This window comes from Agelaius tricolor, unplaced genomic scaffold (assembly GCF_023055355.1).
Source record: "Agelaius tricolor isolate 1412-34295 unplaced genomic scaffold, bAgeTri1.0.p SCAF_8, whole genome shotgun sequence".
In the NCBI taxonomy this organism is placed as follows: domain Eukaryota; kingdom Metazoa; phylum Chordata; class Aves; order Passeriformes; family Icteridae; genus Agelaius; species Agelaius tricolor.
This window is the reverse complement of record NW_027269268.1, coordinates 23,163,514-23,171,535: the sequence shown is the minus strand read 5'-3', so window position 1 is coordinate 23,171,535 and position 8,022 is coordinate 23,163,514.

The window sequence follows — 8,022 nt, the reverse complement described above, 5'->3', positions numbered from 1 at the left end:
GAAGACATTGGACTTCATTGGGATAGTCAGTATTTGCTTTTATTTCTACTTACAGGAGTTCTAAAATTGAAATTCAGTCTAAAGAGTATCTAAACTGAAGGAACTTAATTGTCATATCTGTGGGGGACAAACCCCCCCCCCCCCCCCCAACATTCAAAAAACATTGTGACACCAAACCACAAATTATCAGAATACATTAATGTTTCACTAAATCCAAATAATTGCCATTTGCCACCCAGAAGAGCACCTCATGTGTCTATGACAAAGTGCTCATAATCAAATTTTGAACTAAGAATTAAATAACTGCAATTATTAGACACTTTCAAATAAGTTGCTAGTGAAGTTCCAGCACCTTGTAGTCTTTTTTTCTATTGTTCCCCTTAGGTGCTAGGTAGAAGGAACTTCACAAAAGTAAAGAAATCATAGCTGCATGCATCATCATTGCAATTTTCATTATTTAAAATAAAAATATATTAAGCTGTAAATCTGCTACAAAGGAAATAAGTTAGAATTCCTTTTCAGCTTGAAGAAAAAAGGTTTACTTATCTGCAGGCTGCAGCTTCTCCTTTGAAGGTTAACAAACACTGTACACCAAACTGGCTCAATGCTACAACTGATAAGCTTCAGGCAGATGCAGTAGAGGTAGGAGAAAAGTTGTATCTCTAAGTTTTAGCCTAAATGAGGCAAATGGATTCAGCCAAAGTCTGCCTGATGCCATGCTTCTCTAAGTAGTGAGTAGTATGGAGCTCACTGTATGGATATACTTCTGCTCTTTCCTAATGCTGGTATTTTCCTTGGTTTAGTTAGGAGTGCTTTCAAAGATGTTTTATGTCATGCATCAAATTGAAGCCCCACAAGACAATTGCTATGCCAATGGTGCATTTATTACTAAGAGTTGCTCATAAGGCAAAGCAAATTTTCAGCTGAAAATGCTCATTAACTTGTCAGCTGTTTTGCTGTGTTTCTAGTGAAAAACAAAACAGTGCAGGATGAAGCACTGAAAGTAAAACTGGGCCCATGTTGCCACCTGCATCATGAAGATTATGTATTACAGCAGTTCATACTTAAAAATGACAGCCCCAGAAATGACCCTCTTGTTTTCTCAGCCATTTGATGACCAAAATCTAGGGTTTGTATTATAGTTATGTGAATAACTAATGGACAGATAAGGCTCCAGAACACAGCATTTAAAATCTAAATCCTTCATTATGTCCATCAATCCCACAATCCAAGACTTAGCTGTGAAAATGAACATAATTGGCTTAATTATATTTAATTTACACTGCATTCAAAGCTCTGTCAGTGTACTTTGCAGACAGTACAACTGAGAATAAGACATTCGTATTTTACAGGGCAACTCTTACCTTCAGAGGATTTATTCCTCATTTAACACCCACATCCAGGTTCCCTGAGTTCAGAGCAAAGCAAACTAAAGGACCTCTTGAGAGAAGCACAAGAATGTCTAAGCTCAGAAGGATAGAAAAGACCTCATTTACAGCAGCTCTTTCCAAACATTAAGCTGCACTACAGTACCTTTATCTACCTCTCTATCTCATACCCTTGTGCCTCAAGCAGTGCTGTAAAAATGGACTACTTTTTTGGAAAAGATTACTCTTCCCATTTCACAATTACAGAGATTTAATAGGGTCTATCTTTCAAAACCTGAAGAACCTGGGACACCTGACCTAATGGGCCAGGCTAACTGTGCAGGCACCTCTGCTGCAGGACCTTCTGACTTCTCACTTCCTTCTCCAGACCCTTTCTATCAGCACAGCTGCAGCTGAGCTGGGATTACTGACACTTGCATTGGAGAATGGGGAGAGATATTCCTCTCTTGGAAAAACTGAGCTAGATATTCTCACCTGGAAGGCTTTTTCTTCAGTGGAAATGTATATCCACCAAAAGCCTTAAAACAGAAATCAGTTCCGCCAAGTTATTCTAAGCTAAAGATATTGTACAAAATTTGCCTCTGGTGGCAGCTCCCAGCTGCAGGGTGATCATAACTCCCTTGCTAGGTCTCAGGCTGCAGCTACAGAGGGCAACACAGACAATGAGTTTCAGTTTTCCACAAGAAACAGGCAGACAGAAGAGGAGACCTTACTGGACGACCATTTTTCCCTTACCTATCTTTTCTTTGTGGATAGGACAGTATATTGCCTGAAGACAATGGTGTACAAGCAGCAGTAATTTAGCTCTGAGCTCACTGAAACACTTTCCTCTATTCTACAAAAGTACCCTCAGCCACTGGGTGCTTTGGTGACCCTGCCCAGCTGTCCTTCTACAGCTGCTGTGGAAGAAGGCCACAGTCAGAGCAAACTTGCTCATTTCCTCCCTCATTCCCCAGTTTTCTCCAGCTGTTTCTTTCAACTGGGTGTTTTGACTAAATTAAATAAAACCTCACCAGTGTGCCTGACTCAAAGCTGCCACTGAAATGTTGAAAGTACATTTCTAAAAACAACCAAACATATAAACTTTGCTAATGATATCTCTTCCTAACCAGCCATTTCCAGTCTTTTGACTGATTAAGGATTGTAACAGTATTTTTATGACTGTATGATTACAGGTATGATGTTAATGGCTTTAGTAAATCATTATACCATTTGGGAACATTATAGTAACTGCCTGTGACTGAAAGATGCAAGATTGTATTTTGATTTTTCAATATGGCTCTTTCCACGTTACCTCTGTCCTTCATATTTGGGGCAGTGCAATTTTTGTTTTATAGCACTTAAGATTCTAGAAGAAAAGGCAGACCTCCCAAGTATGAATAGCTGAATATCCAAAGTGAAAAGTTCATAAAATGTTCACTAGGAATTTATTTATACATTTGTACATGAGATGGTACCAGACATAAACATTGACAATTAAGTCCCACTCTGATAAAATGTACCCTAAAGAGATATAGTACATAAAGTTTTGAGAACTGAAGGTCTTTCAGTAACTCAGCTATGAAACCTTTGTGTTAAAGAATTATCAAAGTCAACTTTGAAGTCAGAGAGAAATTGATGTGTGGTGGCAGAATGGCAGTACATTTGGGCTATCTCCCAGATTAAGAAATTATCCTCAGAGGACACCAGGACCCTTCTGAACTGTTTACACTTTGCTTACTCATCAATGCCTTTACATGTGAATCCACAATGCTCCCTTTAAGGAAATAGCTGAATTGAGGAAATATTTAACCTAAAATCAAGAAAAGGAGCAACTAGACATGTGGGACAAACATATGTTGAGGTGAACACTCCCCTCCCCCCCCAAAAAAAGGTGAACACCCTGCTCCCCCCGCTCCAAAAAAAAAACCTCCAAACCCAAAAAAAGCCCAATAACATCTCCCAAAAGGCTAAAGAAGTGAGGAGGAAGAGGATGAAAGTTACAGTATGAGGAAGCAGGGCTCATTAGAGGGCAAATATGTAATATAAGAAGACACTAAAAAAAGTTGGAGTCACTGAAATGAAGAATGAATTTGGGACATTAAATGTAAGACTATCCATATCCACAGCTTGCCACTGCACTGTTGTGAAGAAAATAAATTCTCTAACATGAACCCATATTTTGGGAAGTAGGTATGGTTTCCAATCCAGTGCCTTTATATAATGCCTTAATTTACAATTCTAGTTTTGTATTTCCAAAACAGCCTGAAAAAAAAACAAAACCAAAACCCAAAACCCCCCAAACAAACAAACAAACCAACCAACAGAGACAGCAGAAGGAGCTGTGAAATTCAGAAATCCCACGGTCATTGCTAGGTAATTGCAAGTGATCAGTATCATAACATTCTCCTAATGCTGGTAAACATTTAGGACCTAAATTCACCGGGGCTTTGAGTTCATTGTTTGGGGTACTATTTAGATTGTTCTTTTCCACAGATACACATTGGATGCAATCAGCAAATAAGTATAACATTTATCTGTATCTAATATTGCACATTTTGAGAAGTATGAAAGGAAAATTCCTTGAAAGAGCTAGCAAAGATGTCTGGTTTGGCTGATACCCTGCCATGAAGGAGCTTAAATTAGCAGAAGATGTTTTATTTAGGTGAGCTTTGCTTCGTTCCCTTCAAATAAATTGTGCATGAAAAAAAAATCAATATTTCTGTGACCAGCTTGAACTAGAATGAGAATTGATTTCAATATTAAGCATACAGTTCTAAAGCCCTGGGATATTACAAGTAGAGAAAACCTTTTCAACATAACCATGCAGAATGTATGGTTAAACCATAGGAAGCTATGACCTATGGTCCAGGTTTGGTTTTTTTTTCTGATTTTGTTTCCTTATTTTGTTTTGAAACATAGCTGAAGTTTACAGGTTTGCATGACTAAGTAACAGTTTTACATTTCAAGTAAAAATATTTGATGCTTTTGCCAAGTGTCTGGTTGACTAACACTATAAAAATATTTTTTTTCCTGTTGATAGTATTTATTTCCAATATTCTTGAATTTTTTAATATCTTTGAGAATATAAAGTAGAATCTAATGAAGAGTAAGATAACATCAAAGAATGCATGTAGCCTAGCTTTGTATTTTATCCCAGGATGATTTCTATGTTAATTATAGGAAATATTTTTGTGATAGGGATAATAAAAAATTCTAGACAAGTGCTTGAGCATCTAGAATTTTAGTGGCACACTGTGTTTTGTGCTCTCTTTCTGGCTGAGTCTGGGATTATTTTTTGTTCAGGAAAGCAGATTCGTTAAAAGAAACAGCTCATTCTGCTACCCTTGCTCCCTTGTGTACTCCTGTCGGACATGAGAGCATTGAATGAAATTTTTCTCACCTGGCTCAAAAGCCTTAAATGCTGGGCTCTGCCATGAAAGGAGGCAACACAATCAGTACTGCTTGGTGCTGACACACGCTCATATTAGAGGAAACAGCAGGGGCCATCATTATGTTCTGTATGGAGTTTTTTTGTCCTACAGGTATGCTCTGAAATTGTCTTCAGAGGGCTCAGGCAGATGAATGCCTAGTTTCTGCATTCTGTTGAAGTAAAGTGAAATAAAACTTGCAGATAATGAACTGTATCTCCAGTGGCCTGAAAGCAGCAATTTAGCAATGAATTTTACTTGTATAAATGCTCTGGGATTTCAAAAAGCTGATACAGTTTTTAGCCTTTATTGCTTGCTTAAAAGATGTGGTCTATATCTAAAGGTCTTGATCTCACACAACTTAATGTATGTGTTTTGATTATCTACATTTCTAGCCATCAGCTTTAATCATCAGGTCTCTGAGGAAAACCAGATGTAATAAATAATATTTATTATTAATAATAAATTAATAATTAATAAGTATTAGTTTTCTGATTTTGTAATTGCCCAAAATGTTAAAACAAATAAATAGGAACTGATAGGTAGAATTCTGAGAAGCAACAATTATTACATTTCTCATGCTTTATGCAGGCATCATTCAAATGCCTAGTAGTGTTGTCTTCCTCTAGGTCTCTATTTCTCTATAAATTTATAAAGCCTTTGAATTTTCTACTATAAAAGATGAATCAATAACTGTGTGCTGAATTAGTTTTAGTTTAAATAGTTGCATCCCAATGATAGAGCATATAATCCAAAAGCCCAGAGCAGGAGGAGTTCTTTCTGCATAGAGCCCATCCACACTGAGCACAGCTGGAGGTATGCTGGTGTCCTTACAGAACAAGGTGGGAAATTTGTACTTTTTTAAGCAAACATTTGCAACCTGTGATCTGAAACCATGGTGGGAATCCATGCAATATCTATCTGTATTAAAATCAGAGAGCCAGATTTTAATACTGCTGCAATCAACAGCAGTCACGTTTTGAGCTATCTGCTGGTTCTCGTTCTGTGGAATCCCTTTCACTGACAGGTGTTGCAGGTCAAATCCTTCACCATCAAGCAAGATAAAAGTCTGGGTAATTTTTACTAAAAGTAAGCCAGTCACAAGATTTTCTTCAGGTGTTTTCTTCATGGCTGGATCATAGAAGCTATGGAAAATCAAGGTGAGGCAGGAAATTTTCCAACAATTTTTGAAATACTTCTTTTGTTTTGCTTTAAATCAGTTTGGTGTTTCTTTTGGCATAAGATTTCCATTTTGGTCATATGGTTTTAGCTGTGTGTTACTGCATGCATTTAAAAAAAGTTGCATCTTGGCTGCAATGATGCACAAATTTTTCCTTTGGGGAAAGCTTTCCTCTGCTGGTAATGTTCTCATGAGATGAAATAAAAAATACCACAAAATCCTTTGACAAGCTGCCACCTTTAGGCAGTCATTATTCCCTGCATGCTTATTGCATGTACGTGATTTTTATTTCTTTTTTATAGCATCTGCATGTGGTTTAACAAACCCTCAAATGGTCTGAAACTTGTGACATGTTTGGACAAAATACAGCTGTGGGAAAGTTTTGGCTTGAAAAGTTGGTGCAGTACAAAAAATAAAAATAGCAGGCTTCAAAAAGCAGACCTCATAAATCAGAGGTTTCATAGGTGAAGTCTTCTGGGATGCTGATCTAAAAAAAGCTCCTGAGGAAATCTGGCAGTTCCCTAGCAATGCAGTATTTAGAACTAAAGTGTAAACAATACTATTCTGGGGGGAAGAAAGACAGAGTAGTGAAAAAATCAGATAGGTTCAACCAGTAATTTTTAATTCTCTAGTGCAGGAAAGAGCCATACTGGAAATTCAAATGAAATCAGATTCTTGGAAATGATCTATACTTACAAAGGTATAGATCAGGCATGCTGGCCAAAATCAAATCACCAAAGGACAAAACCAAGGTGCAAAACCAAGGTGTCCCTTAGCAAGGGACATCAAGAGGAACAAGAAATTGCAGGACACATAATTTAAAAGAAAGGACAAAATTGGGCTTTAAATGTCCTGTGAAGGCTCTGTAGTGTAATAGCATTTAAGAGTTTTTAATGCTCTTTATATGGATGTTTTCTCTCAAAACTTTAGGATGATCAGCTGGCCAACATAAGAGCAACAAACAGAGGCAAACAGGTAAATAACATTTTGGGATACATGTAAACAAGTCCAACATCTTTCTACTGCTTTGGACCAATGAGCTTCACACTAGAGTACCTCAAACCTCTGGCTAAGTCAATTACAGAGTTTAATGATTATCTTTACACACAGTCAGGTTCACGAATAGTTGACCTACTTTCCTGACAGTTTCTATAAATTTAAATTAGTGAAAAGGGAAGTTAAAAACTAGGAAAAAATGCTGAGAACATGCTAAAAAATAATACAGTATCTTTAGTGAGTTGCTTGCTCTACTTTCTCAAAATAGAGTTCAAAAGGTAATTTGATTATAGGTTATAAGCACTTTCCTGCAGGGTTACTTCTGCTGGGTACTAATGGGATATTTAATATAGCAGAGAAAGATGTAATATGAAGCAGCAATGAGGAGCTGAAAGCCAGATAAGCACAAACAAAAAATAATGCATGACTTTCTAATAATGGGTATAGTTAGTCAGTGGAATAAATGACCAGAGGAAACACTATATACACTGTGCTTTACCCATTAACAGTTTGGGCTCATTTGGGGGAAATTTCTGTAGAATTTTGTGGGCTATATTCCTTCCCTTTTCCCTTCAGCTATTGTTTGAAGACTTAAACTCAGAAAATTCTTTTCATTTATCCACATGGCCAAAAATGACATAATACACTTTCCATTTGGAAGCATGATGGCACACAGAAGCCCTAGGCTACATCTCAGAACAGAGAATATATATTTATTACCTATTGCCTGATCAGAATTTGAATGCTTTACAGCTAAGACATGCATACTTTTTTTGGATAAGAATGAGTTTATAAAAGCCAGAAATGTAATTTTTCATGCAAACATACATAGTTAGTGGCACAGCAAACACTGAAATTCAGAATTGCATCCATTGACAGGTGCTGCATAGATGCCACAGAGAATTTGGGAAAACTCTGCTCCTTTATTTTAAAGATTGAAAACATCATAATACTCCCCCAAAAAATCATGGGCTTTTCCAGTGTGGAATTTAAAAGTCCTTTTCAGCAAAAGTCTAACTCCGTACATGAAACGGCAAGCTAAAGTTTA